General features: G+C 35.4%; 1 protein-coding gene across 1 annotated transcript in view; it reads right to left on the reverse strand.

The window, feature by feature from the left end:
- Positions 1-14,906, reverse strand: part of LOC105214052 (protein tincar) — a 143,981-nt gene that overhangs the window by 101,276 nt on the left and 27,799 nt on the right. The window contains exon 2 of the mRNA XM_011187233.3: positions 2,055-2,124. The gene's annotated coding sequence lies outside the window, so the exon portion shown is untranslated. The remainder of the gene's footprint in view (positions 1-2,054; positions 2,125-14,906) is intronic.

A 14,906-nucleotide genomic window follows, 5' to 3' on the forward strand; every position in this document is an offset into this window, starting at 1 on the left:
GCTGGATTAGTGTGACACCAAAGCGTGCAAAATAAGTGTTTTCCTAAACCGACTGCTCTCTTTAGAAATGCTCACACACATTCACACAAACACTTGAAACCGTTTTACTTCACATAAAGCTGTGACACAGTTCTACAATGAAATCAGATCATTTTATGGAGCACCCACTTATTTTCACTACAAAAACGCACTACGACTAGGAACGCCGGCCATTCAGTCGCACTCTCACTCAAGCCAGCACATCAAGAGTGTTAGTTTACTATGAACCAGCAGATGAATGGTATGACATATTTTGAACAATTGTAAGCGGCGCTTGCGTCCCCTTTACGGGTGTTTTCGTTAGCTACATTGGTTATGCAACTGACATTGAGAACATCAACCAAATATCAACGTTGACATAACGTACGTATGAAGACGAGCTTTCGTCAGCGCTGTGGTTACGTTGATGTTGATGATGAATGCTGTTTATGATGTCGTCGGTTTTATATGAATGATAGTTTATGATGGACATCGTTTGGTGATGGAGCATTGGTGAGAGCATCAAAACGTTCAGACAAGTTGCACTGCAGTTATTTCAGCAATTCTCATCATTTTTATGCGGTAGCTTTTGGATCCAAAAGTGTCCAGCACAGTTACAAATGTTGAAACATGTTTGTGGTTTTCTGTTTTTTTTTTTTTTATGCAGAAAGAAAGGCAATTGCGGTTACTGTCACAATTTTAAATACAATTTGTTCATAAATCAGCGGAATTCCATTTTATTTTATTTATTTTTATACTCTCGCAACAAAGTTGCTACGAGAGTATTATAGTTTTGTCCACATAGCGGTTGGTTGTAAGTCCTAAAACTAAACGAGTTAGATATAGGGTTATATATATCAAAATGATCAGGGTGACGAGAAAAGTTCAAATCCGGATGTCTGTCTGTCCGTCCGTCCGTCCGTCCGTGCAAGCTGTAACTTGAGTAAAAATTGAGATATCGTAATGAAACTTGGAAGACGTATTTCTTGTCCCCATAAGAAGGTTAAGTTCGAAAATGGGCGTAATCGGACCACTGCTACGCCCACAAAATGGCGAAAATCGAAAACACCTAAAGTGCCATAACTAAGCTATAAATAAAGCTATGGAAATAAAATTTGGTATGAAGGATCGCACTATGAAGGGGCATATGTGGATGTAATTTTTTTGGGGAAGTGATACCTTAAAGGGGGTGAGGGTATCATTCAGAAGTGACATTGTGTGACAAAGGGCAGGGAGGGGGTCAAAAGCTTTGTGACATCACATTTCAAAATTTAGGGCAATATCGTTTCCCGCTCTGGTGCTATACGACTGGCTGCTCTGTACCACGTCGATCACGCGCGGCTAATTCTGCCGGCGGTGGCGTGGTTTTACCGCTGCGTATGCATGCTTGTTGTGGTTTGCAGGACTGACTGTAGCACATGCTTCGCGCCGGCACAGTGACTTCTATTCGTTCCCATTGTTTACTTGACAATTGCCTTCTGCCGTGTAACAGTCATAAATTTCTAAGTCGTAGTATTCTGAAGTATTTTTAATTAGCATAATTAAGTATCTATTATTTCTTGACTAGTCATTCGTTGTCTCTGTACTTTAATATTTAACTAAATTTTGATTTTATTAAAGATTATTCAATAAATATAAGAATAACCTGTTTTTTTTTATTTTATGATAAATCCATAAAATTGGAAAATGGGTGACGTCACGTGAGGGGGGGCGGGGGCTTGAGTTCAAAATGTGACAACTTGTGACAAGGAGGGGGAGGGGTTAAAAAGTTCATAAATTCGTGTGACGTAATTTATGGATGGCCCCTTATATAATATTAATAAAGTTAAATAAATAGATTGCGAGTGTATAAAATGTTCGGTTACACCCGAACTTTGCCCTTCCTTACTTGTTTAATTTTATTTTCATTTTAATTTTTTGAGGTCGCTTCAGATATTTCTTTTATAAATTTTAAGTGAATACTTCATTTAATTTTATTTTCAACTTCTTTAAAGACAAATTATCTTAAAAATTCTAAATTAACTTGATTAACTTACCTCAATTAATTATGTAATAGTATGTGATATGTTAGTTTCCGCTGCCTTAATGAGCACAGTTAATTATAATCTGAAATAAAAAAAGACAAAAGTAACATTATAGTATTTTCAAATTTTATTTTACATAAGTACATATGTATATACGAAACTAATTTTTATTGCTTCATGTATCAATTTAACTCTCTTCGCTTCTTGTCTTTAAGACACTCATTTAAAAAGCAATCAAACACTGTCAAGGACTACGAGGCTAGTACTTAATGCCATCTTTTCTCCATCCTACCTTCTTTCTGAAAGGACCAAGGGTGGAGCGGCTCATTATTTCAATACTTAACACCCAAACTAGAACGTTGTGAAGCCGTTACAACAAACTGAAATTTCCCATTCCAAGTAATAACAACAAATACATAATTACGTGTTAATCGATTTTCGTGTCCTGTCATACTCCATTAAGCGCACAAAAACTTTTCTTCGCCAAATTTCAAATAAATATCCATTATATTGAAAATGACGCCTTGAGTGCCACGAACTCGACACTTCCAAACGCCGCGCTGTCATTGTCACTCCCACTACTATTTTTAAGTAAATGCTTTCGCCACTTCCCTCTACCGCCAGTACTCACGCCAATAAGCTCTAATCTAAGTCCATCTTGTCATCTCACTACTTCACTACTCATTAAATTGTGAATACAGTTCAAGTGCCACTGGACGCACACATTTTCAACGAGAAATATTTCAAAACGTACATACATTTATATGAATACTTGTATAAGTGTATATATGTATTTGCTTTTCAGGCACATAGTTTGGACTAGATTGTATTCTTGAAAAAATTTATATTGCCTTCGTACAGCACAGATATCTTAACTACATTTAAGAAAGAGTGTTGCCACGTAGAAATAAAAAGAAACATTTGTTTATTAAAATCTATTAAGATTATGTTACAAGAAGAGAGTGATAGACCACACCTTCACCGAACTTCTTTTTATCAACCCCGGAAGAGATATTTGAGTTTAGAGAACATTGAAATCTCACACGATCTAGACAAAGTCAATCTCTATGAAGGAAACGAGATATTACTTGATCCAAACAAGGATCTCTTTTGTAAAGTTTTAAATCTCCCAGTTTTTAAGTCACTCTTATTTCCATTATGTAGGAACTGATGCCAAATTCTTTTTACGTTTCATAGTACCATACACTCCTATCTCTTAATAATCTTGGGTGGTTATAGGAAATTGCAAATTGGTTGGCAACACTGTACTGAACGTGAACTGTTATTCAAATCCCATTACATAAATATATAGGTATGTATGTTAACATTAGAAATGTTTAAGCAAGAATACGACTACAAATGAGAAACTTGAGGACAAATCAACCTTATTTCGGCGCACCCGTCTGTTGGGATCACAACGCATTGTTGTTGTTCAATTGAATGAATTTGCAAGAAAATGTTGGACAAATCTGGCATAGCAAGTAAACAAAATCAAATTCGACGAAGAGAAATTTCAGCACGCTTGCAAATATTGGGGAAACGTTTGGCAATAGGCAAAACCTACTTGAAAGTGAAAAATAAAATGGAGGAGAATAACTACGAAAATACAAAATGGGAGGTCGAATAGAAAAGTGAATTACGTGCCGACATATTGAATTCAAGAAATTGCACAGAAAATAGCAATTTACGAAGGCTATTGCTAGGCATGGTAGGTAGGTATGTAGTAGGCTTACGGAGCGGCACATTGAATGGCATTTGAGTAACACCACTTGACTGGGCGCACTCGAAAAATTTTGGAGAGTTTTAAAGTGCAAATGAGAAAAGTATGCGTTGACAGCTAGAGTATGACACTGTTGGCTGGCAAGCTGTCACTCAGCAGCGCTACCGCAGGTCAACTATTTTGGCCAATGGAAACGCAAAAGAAATTTTTTTGTTGCAGTCGCTATATGATTTTAGATTGTTAGATTGTGTAGATTAGTTGTCGCTGCTTTATGATCCTTCCGCTATTTTGAGTGCCTGACAATGACAAATTAGGAATCTATCAAGTGCTTTGCATGAAAAATTGTGATTTCGGCTTTACAAATACAGTGGAAAAGCAATTTGTCGTGAATGTGCGGAGAATGTAACAACTAGCCTTGCAGTGAAGGGAAAAGGTTGGCGGCAAAAATTATGGCTTATATTTAGTAACTGGGTGTTTAATTAATTTAAAATTTAATTAGTATTTCTACTAATGATTCTTGAACCAATAATAAACAAGCCCAATACCCTCTAAGTTGGCTTCATATCCATATTTCGGTTTAAGCACCTAGAATTTGGATAGAGCTTATATAATCAGTCCACTATCTAATGGTGTTTTCAGGCAGAGCTACTTGCTATAAAGACAAGCATGTTAGTGTGATCTACATAGATATATTTTCAAATACCCCAGCGATTTCTTCGACAAAACTTTAGCCCTGATCATGTATAAGCTTCAGAAGGATCTACATAATCTAATCTAAGTACCCTAAAAATCTCGAACTATTTATTATAAGAAATTCGACAAGCTTTATCCAATAATAAATAAAGAACACAACAAAAATTGTGTAGTTATTTGCACTTCCGCTTAACACACAATAAAAAAGACAGCTGCTCATTCTCAAACGTGTACCCCAAATGAGCTAACGAAGAATATTCTAAAGTAAATTTTCAAATGCTTTACTTAATAAACGCTGACAAATGAATGCCGTAAATAAGTCCACCTTTAAATATTGCCTAAAGCAATATCAGCACGAAACGCCAGACTTCAACCAAAATAAACGGAAACCGCAGCGCTAAAAATTTAAACTCGAAAAAAAACACGATGTGCTTTTGCTTTAAACTACAAATATGTATAAGTTTAATGGCTTGGCCCAAAATTCGATCAGCCGACTGCAAGCTGAAATTTTATCATATTTTGGTGGCACAATAGCAATAAAAAAAGTTAACCTAAAATATTAAAAGGCAAAGAGAAAACAACAACATATATTGATGAGCAAATATGTAGGGAAGGTCTATCTTCGAATTAAACATAAAATTTATTTAGCTGTAATCGGCTTGTTATTATGTAATTCTACCCATATATCTGTTCCGCAGAGGACTGTAACACAGACCAAAAACTCATTTCAAATCTCAGATGTTCCCATCCCGCAAAATCTGCTGTCAGTTCCAAATCTTCTAGGACTTGCAGAAGTCTTCCTATATATTCATTACATTCACTTTTAATGTGGTCAGTCTCGATGCATATTACTCTTACAAATAATATTTCAATATACCTATATGAAACATATTAAACTTGGGTATAAATAAGCGCGCACACTTGATCAAGCACAGCAGGAATGCAAAACCTTACGCAAAAATTAAGTAAACGCGAACATATGTTTGTCATGAACGATCACCCTCGCTTACTGGCAAGCAAGATCAAGTTTCCAAATTTTTGCTTTAATTTTATTTATGTTTTTTGTTCATGTTCTTTACATTTTATTGCCACTTTTGCTGCGTATATCTGATTTAAAAGCCTTTGTGTTGATGATGATGGCAGGTGCAAAATTGTTTACCCTCGCCAACAACAGATTGACGCAGTGTAAAAAAAGACAACAACAAATGCAAAAGATAAAAGTAACAGTGAGCACACTGTACCGCAATCTTACCAACAAAGTTAGCTACCTGCCAGCCCGATCATTGAGGATCACACTCGCAAGCAGTGCTCCGCAGGTAGACCTGATTCTCTGCACCACTTGCAGCACGTCGTCTCGTGTATCTGGTAAATGCCACCTGCTTGCCAGCGCTGTCTACGCTTTATTTTTTTTTATTCTTTGTATGCTCAGTTTCTACTTACTTTGTTTGCGTTTTTCTTGCGATTTCTTTATTTACCGCTTTTGCATGTGGTCAACAGAAACACGATTCATCTGTCCAAATAATTTCTACACCTTATTTTGTGGCGCGTCCGTAGATTTCCCTTACGAAATGAATGAAATGTATGCACCTTTTCTGTTGCCTTTGTATTTTTATTTGCAATTGTCTGTATTTGCGTAGTCATTAAAAGCGCAAGCAAATCACAGCCACAGTCCCAGAAGAGACTCACAGTTGTTTGAGTTTAGCCAGACAGATCCTGCAGGTGACCCAACTACAAATGTTCACTCACTTTGTTTCCTGTGGAAATGTACACAAGCAAGCAGTCCTGCACATTGGTCCCCAATGGCTCACCTACTGCGCGGCTAACTGGTATTTTGTCTATTCTGAAAACTTTACGATTTGTTTGTATGGCATATCGCATGGTATGGTGGTATGGTAGGTTTTGTCACCTCACCTGTGTCCGGTCCCATTGCTGTATCGAACCATTTACTTGATTAAAAATAACACCAACAACACGGACGCGCAGGCGTTGTATTATCCAGGGTATATCGGTTGTTGCCGATATTATTGACAGCAATTAGTGAATGTATTGGCTACTGTCCGACGGCGTTGCAAATTGGAATTCTCCGGTGTATTGTACCATTTAGCATGCACATTAACATGTAGTTTGTGTGGAGCACACTGTTGCACAAAATTATTCGTCAATTTAATGCCGTTATCACGCTTTTGATAGTTTTTACCTACCCTAGATTTGATAGTTATTTATGTATTTAGTGTTGTTGCCAGAAATTCGCTCAATGTTGACATTTCCTATCGAGAAAATATACATATACATATAAATGTTATAAATATTTTCTTTAAAATATGATTTGGCCTCATACGGTGCTTTCAATCCTAGGCTTCATCGACAAGCAAGAATAATAGGCAAGCGGGAATAAAAATGTTTAACTATTCTAAGCTTTTCACATACTTTCCTTTATCTCACAACAATATACAAGTTTCCCAATCTTTCTTCAATTCAAATCCCTTACAACTAATCCACTTTCTCAAATTTCGACTATTGAATAGAACTGAAGTAGCTTTCTCCCCAAAAGAAGACCTTTCATGCGTTAATTCAGACTGAGACAAAAAACCTGTACTATAACTGTACCGTTGATCTACTTTTTACACGGTGTTTTTGTACACTTCCCAGTTACCAGTTTTAAACGGTTTACTTTTTTTTCACAGATTATTTTTTCAATTGAATACTTTTTTGCAATTTAATCAAAATTCCATACGTCAATACGTCACAAATACATTGCTGTTAATAGAATTAAATAAATTCTAAATTAGATTTAAATTAAAAAATACAAATTTTAGATTTGAAAGCCGGTGAAAAGGTTGAAACAATTTCAATACGTAAACAAATACAGTAGTTTTCCGAAATAACGAATATTCGTTTTAACGAAAACCGCTTATAACGAACAAGCAAATTTGTTACATTGAGTACCTTAAAAAACGAACATCGGGGATTTGCCTTCATGAAGAAGACATATGAAGAAAGAGAAGAACCTCATATAACATCGAATCAGAATTAAAAATATAACTTGAAAAAATTCAAAAGAAATATGCAAATTGAAAAAAAATTTAATTTTATAAAAAAGATTAAAATTATTGATCAGCACCACATAGAAGTATAAGTGTCAGAATTGGCCCATTTTGGAAGAATTTAACTAATTTGAATGGTTTTTCATTTTTTACCAAATAATTAATAAAACAATTTATTAAACTGCAATTTACGTATATTTAACTCATTTGTATTGAAAAACACACCTCTAAGTGAGTACTCGAATTATCGAAAAATTCGATGTAACGAACAGGCCTGACAATTAATGTGTTCATTATTTCGGAAAACTACTGTAAATGAAGCTGTATGAAGAAGTAAGGAAAAAGAAGACACAATGATTACACAATTAATGACGGAACTTTGAAATGTATTATTTTTTTACCTTTCCCAGAATAGTTGTTGTTTGTTCCTTCCAACAGTAATATGTACATATACATACATATACATACATATAATACCAGAAAAGTCTACAGCAACAACAACAGTGCCAATTCTCAATATAAGAATAGATAGATTTTCATGTAAAATTAGATATTTTTTACACGTTTTATATTTTTTGTACGCTTTTTTTCGTAAAAGTTTCGAGTTTTATATAAAAATTTAATTTTTTTGCACGAGTAATTTACTGTCCAAGTTAACCGTGCAAAAAGGAGATCAACTGTATTCCATGGCGACTTTTGATGTTGGACGTTCACTCCGCGGAATTCATTGTTTTAGTACTAAAAATACATTATTTTAAATTCATCGATAGTTACGAACCACCGGATATTATAAGCGTAGGGGACATTGAGTACTAAAGTTGCGAAATCGAACTTAAAAATCAGCATTTTTATATGTCATATTTGCTAAAGAAAGATTTGCATAAGTTTTTAAGAATTCTAAACCCAAAAATTCACTTCATGTCACATAAGTCAACTGTAAGTCAGAGATTTTTTTTACTTTTCATTTCATAGTTTTTCTATTTTTCTATTTTTCCGGCTTTTATTTTTCTTCTTACCTCAACTTACATTTCTTACACGAATGTCTTGCATTTCTTTTCACAGCTCGCAAATATGAAATACTGCTCGCATAACAAGCATGCTTCTGCACTGTTTCATCATCTGTCACAGTGCCAACTCTACACCGAGAGCGCTTCTTACTTGCAGACATACCACCCTCCATAACTATAAAGCTACTCGTCTAAATATTACAACACCTGCTTTCGAGTAGTATAATATGCCTTGAACTTGGCAATGCGCTGACTACTCTGATGGCCACAACGACTGTGACTTCAATAAAAATAGAAAATATACGAATGTACTACGTTTGAGTAAGTGTGCAGTTATAGCAGTGCTTAACGATTCCAATGGCAGCGAGGCAAGCATGCCAGAAGGTACACGTAATGCTCGTCGAGTTCCCTTCCCCCCGGCGCAGTGGCGTCAGTGCCTACAATTACTACTTAGAAACACACACGAGTATACACTTTGACGAATACTTTTCGAAATATTTCTTTTTATTTTCATTTCTTCCTCCTTCCTTGCGAGCGGCAAGCTTGAATTGTACGAGTGTGTCAAGGAGTTCGTCGTAGAAGCGAACGTTCGCGTTCAGGGTGGTGATGGCAATGACACAGGCAAATTTCGCCTTGTGGGTCAGCCGAATTAAATGTACAAAAAGGAAAATGTGCAGTATGTGGTAGTAGATACCGTTATATACATATCTGTATATTTGCAGCAGTGTATGTGTGCTCCGTGCTTCAGGCAAAATCAATCGATAATATTGGAATTGGATTAAGTCTGAGTGACTAACAAAATGTACGCCAAGTTTTTACCGCTATTTCGGGATTGGCGTGTAGCAAATGATTCGTGAAATCCGACGGAAGCAAAGTAGTGAAGTGTATGAGTGGCGAAAACGTATAAAAACTGCAAGTAAGAAATGTCAATTAAGCCAAATTCTGCTTACATAATTTAAACGATTTTTGTACACAGGCTGAGAAGAAAATAGGAAATCGTTTTTTGTTATACAATATTGATTTTATTTTATTTTATTGTGCTATGACTGTTCGGAATCAATGATTTGTCGGTAAATAAAATTGGAACAATTTTCGCGGGTTTGAGCTTACATTTTTACGAAATAACTTCAAATTAGTCATATATTACAAATTTTTAATTGATCGGACTTAATAAAATAACATTTTCTGGAAAATGAATGATACCAAATTTTCAGAAAATTTGTATTCAAACAAAAAAGAATTTTCTCGGAATTAAAATCAGTGGTCAAATACAGTCCTAAGAAAAGAACTGATTTCATAATTTTAAGGGTTTCTTCGATTAAGAAGATAAATTAATATAAAACAAGAAAAAACGTTAACTTCGGCTGTACTGACGTAAGAAAAAGTAAGTAAAAAAACAAGCCCTTGATTCCGATCGTTCAGTTTGTATGGCAGCTATTTGATATAGTGGTTCGATATCGGCAGTTCCGACAAATGAGCAGCTTCTTGAAGAGAAAATAACATCTGCAAAATTTCAAAACGATATCTTAACAAGTAAGGAAGGGCTAAGTTCGGGTGTAACCGAACATTTTATACTCTCGCAATTTATTTATTTAACTTTATTTATATTATATAATACACAATTTGACCCACATATTCGTCATATATATTGTATAAAGTCCATTGAAAGTTGGAAACCATAATATTAGGTTAGAAGCACCGAGGTCCTCGTGTTCGATATATGGGCCTTAAAAACCTATGGTCCGATTTCGGCGATTTTTAGAATGGGGCTGCCACACTATAAACATAGTATTTGTGCAAAGTTCTGCACCGATATCTTCACTAGTTCTTATTTTATATATTGTAAAGTAAACAATTCAGATTGTCTTCAAAGTTCTAGTATATAGGAAGTAGGCGTGGTTGTGAAGCGATTTGGCCTATTTTCACAACATATCATTGGGATGTAAGGAAGCTATTACAAACCAAGTTTCATTGAAATCGGTCGAGTAGTTCCTGAGATATGGTTTTTGACCCATAAGTGGGCGACGCTTCGCCCATTTTCCATTTTGTAAAAAAATCTGAGTGCAGTTTCCATCTACCATTTCTTATGTAAAATTTAGTGTTTTGGCGTTTTTCTTTAGTAAGTTAACCCACTTTTAGTAATTTTCAACCTAACCTTTGTATGGGAGGTGGGCGTGGTTATTATCCGATTTCTTTCATTTTTGGAATGTATTAAGAAGTGGCTAAAAAAAACGACTGCAGAAAATTTGGTTTATATAGCTCTATTGGTTTCCGAGTTATGTACAAAAAACCTATTTGGGAGTGGGGCCACGCCCACTTCCTTAAAAAAATTACATCCACATATGCCCCTTCATAGTGCGATCCTTCATACCAAATTTTATTGCCATAGCTTTATTTATGGCTTAGTTATGGCACTTTATGTGTTTTCGGTTTTCGCCATTTTGTGGGCGTGGCAGTGGTCCGATTTTGCTCATTCTCGAAAGCAACCTTCCTATGGTGCCAAGAAATAAGTGTGCCAAGTTTCATCAAGATATCTTAATTTTTACTCAAGTTACAGCTTGCACAGACGGACGGACGGACGGACAGGCAGACAGACATTCGGATTTGAACTCCACTCTTCACCCTGATCACTTTGGTATATATAACCCTATATCTAACTCGTTTAGTTTTGGGTGTTACAAACAACCGTTATGTGAACAAAACTATAATACTCTCTTTAGCAACTTTGTTGCGAGAGTATAAAAATATTTACTTAAAAAAAATCTCTGATAAGTAAATTGTTCACTACATTTTCTTAGCCAAGAAACTAATTTTCAAACCCTTCGCCACCAAAACACATGCTGCGAGCTTTCAAATGTTGCAGTGGATTAATAAAGGTTACAACTTTTGCCAAATCCACTTTGAAATCTAACCTTGTTCTTGCTTTTGAATTTTCGATAAACATGTTTGTTTCCATCATATAATTGTGTTAAATGCAAGTGCGATTTTTGGTACAACTGTTCCAGATGAGAACCAATACATTCAGAAACTGAGCGCTCATTTAAAAAGAGTTTAGAATCATAAAACTTTTCCGACTACTTTTGGCAATGTTCTTAAGCAGTCTTAAGGCAATCCACTAGTGTTTAAAGACCTCTCTAGAGATAGATCATATTCAATACGTTTAAGTGACTTCGTTTTTAAAACAAAGTCTTTTAAAGCCAGCTGCATTGCATTACTGTCTTTCACGAAGAACAATCCACCCCCCAATTTCACCAATCTTCGTAGCACTGTAACTTCGAAACGCAAATTCCCTTACAAATACTATATACATTATTACCTTAAAGTATATATGTTCCATTCAATGCAAAGTTGAAGATTTGTTGGGTGAAATTTACACCCGCTGCGCAAAGAATTTCATATCACAAGAATTAACACAAAGTTGTATAATTTTAATCAAATTAAAGTCAACGCAATATGTTCGTATTTACATAAAACAGTTTAACGCGCACACACATGAAAATACACTTATAAATATATCAGAATGTGCACTCTGAAATCGCATTTTTATTGCTGAATAACTCTGTGTTTTTTTTTCATTTAATGCTACACTACTCACACTTCGTTTGCAGGTAGCGCGACAGGAGCGAAGTTGGTGAAGAAAGTCGTGCGAACACGCATAACTGCAGGCAATGTCAAAAGTTGGTAATCATACCTAAGTGTACATGTGAATGTGCATACATTTGTATATATGTATGTAGGTGGAGAGTACCATGCTATCATATGTAAATTTCGGTACAAGTTGTATGTCTACAGTCTGACACTTGCACGAATGTCTTTGGTGTATAGTGTTCACTTTTTGTTCGTGAATTCTTTGCCGAAAAAAATATTGTAACGTTGTTCCAGCCTCCATGTTCACCAGACATGACTCAGTGTGACATTTTCCAATTTCAATAAATAATAAGAACCTTAAAGAGGCCTCCGTTTTACAAGAATACGAGAAAACGCTGAAAGAGCTAAAGGTTGTTCCGAAAATCGAGTTTGTGAAGTGTTTCGACGATTGGAAGAAGCGCTAGCATAAGTGCAGCATATCGAATGGGAACTATTTTAAAGGTGAAAACTTTAATGTGAACGAAAGTATAAATATATTTTCCAAAAAACGAAAATTCCCGTTATTTTTTTAACACATCTCGTGTACCGAATTCCTTTCATTGACTAATTGTAGAATCTCACACCACTGTGCGTCTTACATAAGGAAGTCTGGCACTCTATGCACACAGCTGGCAAAGAAAATACACCCGTACGCAAATGAAATGAAAGAAAAGAAAAGGTAATATGCAAAAACTTGTAGAAATATGAATGAGTCGCAGCAGCGTTTAAGGCGGATCGTGCAACAGTAAAATTTGTTGCAAAAGTCACGCTAGTTATAGATGTAACGAAATTATTGTTCATGCCAAGCATTCGTGAAGTCAGAGTAACCGTTGGAAGCAAGTAGCAGAGAGATAGACGTCAACGAAATGTCAAGCACTGTGTGTAATAATAATTTGCATAATAATGTCAAAAACAGACGAAATCAAGCAAAACAAGCTTGTCTGCGCGAAGGAAGAGAGAGCAATATTTGCATGACGTGATGGCAATTACTTATAAGAAAACTTTTCCTTAGCATTAAGAAAGGAAGTTCAGTGCAAAGATGTTGCAATTATAGTTGTCATTAAAGAGAATTTTATCATTTTTTTCATATAAAAGTTATCAGTTACAAAATCTTTTTTGTTGCATGTGCAATATAAAATTCTCGCAATAGTCCATTAAGTTTATGTAGATATATTCGACTATCTTGAGAATACTCTTACACATTTTATTTAATACTGTCGACAATAATACAACACTTGAAGTTGATTAACATTATATTCAAGATCCAGAAGGAACTCGTTGAACGTAGATCCGATTACTTCCAAACCAGGATAATTCAATATTAGATCCCAATTTGGACCATAGAACCATTTCAATCACGGCGGTCAGTTCAGAATGAGTACTAGTATTAACAGCTTCTCTCATATATGAAAAACAGAATTCGTTGTTAGTAGTCTATACGTTTTAACAGCAAATTTAATGTCGAAATTTTTAAAGGTCTCTATAAGAGCTAAATTAATTACTAAAATTTGAGTCCTACTCCTTTCTTAGCAAGAAATAGGTTCCTCAATTGTAACATCATGATGTAAATAAACCCAGGCAACGTTAAACTTTGTCACTTTTATTCAGTAGTGACAAGATAGGAATTGAAAAAAACTTGTGAAGAATCAGCTCATGCGCTTTCGTTCAAACCGGCCAAAGAAAGAGAGTAAAGTACCTTTTTAAAAACGATTTAAATAAAATTTTGTGCTTAATCTCTTCCTTTTGCACCATTGCGCATGTGTGCATTCTGACTTTGAGAAATTCCTTTAATTAACGTTAATTAAAAAGAAAATCGTATATTGAACCCTGAATGCAACTAAAGATTTTTTGTTCGCCTCCAGCAGCATTTACGAAGTAATAATGCCCATTAGCCAACGAAAACATCCCTGAAGCGTAAATGTTTAATCCGAAAAGTGCAACACATACTTAATACGCGTACATATGCATTTCAGCTGTTAAGGAATACGTTGCAAACACATACATACACACCATTCTGTAAACAATTAAAGTAATGAGCTCCACAAAGCATACAACCATCAGAGATAGAAAAAATACAATATAAAATAAGAATTAACAAAAGAAAAGGAGGATGATTCCATGTAACAACATTGTAACCCTCCTTTTGCCGCTGCAAAAATACCAGCAAGTGTGGAAAATTTTAAGCGGGAACACATTACTGTATGTAGTTGTAGAAGTTTTCCGAGTTGAAGCTGTGAAAAACATCAGTAACAACAGCGACATGCCGGCAAGAGCGACAACAATGACTGCATTAAGAATTACTTCATTTTCATTAACCGCTCAACAATGGCGCTAAGCAACGTCATCAACAGAAGCGCGAAGGCGAGAGCCAGCCTGCCAACTCACCGAACAACTGGTCGACCATACGTCCGCTTAGTCGCCTAGCATGAGTGAAAGCTACATAGAAACAACACATCAACCGGTTACATAAACAACTTTTAATGGCAGCCATCAACCGAGAGTCCTTTCGAAGTTTCAAAGCGAAAAAAATGGCAGATAATTATAAGAGAATGCGTTACATAACAGCGGTTGTTAGTTGATGAAAGGGGATAAACACAAATATTGAGAGATTAGAATGAGCTTTATGTATGAAGCACTGAATGGGTCAATGCCATATTTTTTTATTATTTTAAGAGCGAATGCAGAAGGGTCTTGAGATCCAATGTATTGCCGTCTTCAATGATTTATCAGTAAATATATTTCATTATCTGCATAGTATCGTCTTTATTTTACA

Source organism: Zeugodacus cucurbitae, chromosome 2 (genome assembly GCF_028554725.1).
Source record: "Zeugodacus cucurbitae isolate PBARC_wt_2022May chromosome 2, idZeuCucr1.2, whole genome shotgun sequence".
Taxonomy (NCBI): Eukaryota; Metazoa; Arthropoda; class Insecta; order Diptera; family Tephritidae; genus Zeugodacus; species Zeugodacus cucurbitae.